General features: G+C 39.5%; 1 non-coding gene across 1 annotated transcript; it reads left to right on the forward strand.

Annotated features, from left to right (window-relative positions):
• Window positions 1-961: 961 nt before the first annotated feature.
• Trnai-gau (transfer RNA isoleucine (anticodon GAU)) lies at window positions 962-1,038 on the forward strand. Its single transcript has one exon. It is a non-coding gene; the product is annotated as a tRNA-Ile (tRNA).
• Window positions 1,039-1,593: the final 555 nt, after the last annotated feature.

The following is a 1,593-nucleotide window of genomic DNA, read 5'->3' on the forward strand; positions in this document are numbered from 1 at the left end:
AAAAAATATGGGTAAATATACATTACTATACGAAACAAGAGCCAGTGTAGGGAGTTTAGAATAGATGTAGAAATAAGCATGTGCCAAACATAGCATGAAAGACAGGAAGAGGGTGAGTTAGTGTCTCAAGATTGCAGCAGTACTGGGCTGGGTTTGTGGCTCCGTGGTAGAGCACTTGCCTAGCATGTGTGAGGCACTGGGTTCAATCCTTCGTACCACATATAAATAAATGAATGAAATATAAAGGTCCATCAATGTCCAAAAAAGATTTAAAAAAAAAAAAAGATTCCAACAGTAACTGAGAAGTAGCAAAGTTAAAGATTGATAAACAGGTTGTAATGTCTGGAGCAATCATCACCATAAGTTAAAAAAGCAGAACAATAAAATCAGTTAATTCAGAGAACAAAACCAAATGCTTAGCCTAGAATTAGCAAGAATAAAGATATTGGGTCCACATGGATAATCTGGGAAAATCTCCTTGGTTTAAGATGAGCTGATTAGCAGTCTTAATGCCCTTTCACCATATAATTTAACATATGCACAATTTCTGAGGATTAGGAGGTGGAATCCGCTAGGAGGTATTATTCTGCTTCCCACAACATCTCTCTTAGAATTTGTCAGATCAAGTAGATAAGACAAGTAAATTTACAAAAGATGCTAATAACTCAAATCATTTAAAAATCTATAGAGAGATTTATAACCAACACACAAAACATTTGTAAACGTTAGTCATTGCTAGATTACAAATAAAATCTCAAGCAAAAGTAGAAAGCATACCCACATGTTATAGCTTTTCTTACCATTCCAAATCCCTAGAAGTACCCTAAAAACATATGGCAAATAAATACATCTAGAACCTCCTGGAGGACACACACACACACACACACACACACACACACACACACGGTGTCTCCATATACCAGAAACTGTGTTAAATAACTGAAAGATGGCCAGGAGCAGTGGCGTGCGGTTAGCTCAGTTGGTTAGAGCTTGGTGCTGATAACGCCAAGGTCGCGGGTTCGTTCCCCGTACGGGCCACCAAATGCTGCAGTCTGGCTGGGCACAAATCACGAGCCACTCACAGCTTTGTAGATTCAAATAGCAACTCTTTATTCCCGAACTCACACCGGCCTTCTACAAACATGTTCTGGGGAAATCCACGTTCTCTGCCCAAATCCACCTCCACTGGGCTTCTGTCTCCCAAATATATTCTGAATATATATATATATATATATATATATATATATATATATATATATATATATCCCAAATATATTCTGAATCCCGTGAGAACTCAAGGGGAACTCAGGCAGCAGGATATGCCCTATTCTAAACGGGGAACACCCTAAACACGGATCCGTGTTTTTGGAACACCCTAAACACGATCCGCCCTGGTCCTTGAGCAAGGTCACCTTACATGCAATGTCGCTGCAAAATGTCCTATTTCCACGAGTCCTTCCACTAAAGAAACATGGGGGTACGCTGGCAAGAAAATTGTCATACCTACTTGGCTGATGGCTCCCATCACCAGCCCTTTTAAAATATTTGTTTAGAGACAGGGTCTCACTGAATTACTTAGCACCTTGCTAAATT

The sequence above is a fragment of the Callospermophilus lateralis genome, chromosome 6, assembly GCF_048772815.1.
Source record: "Callospermophilus lateralis isolate mCalLat2 chromosome 6, mCalLat2.hap1, whole genome shotgun sequence".
Taxonomy (NCBI): Eukaryota; Metazoa; Chordata; class Mammalia; order Rodentia; family Sciuridae; genus Callospermophilus; species Callospermophilus lateralis.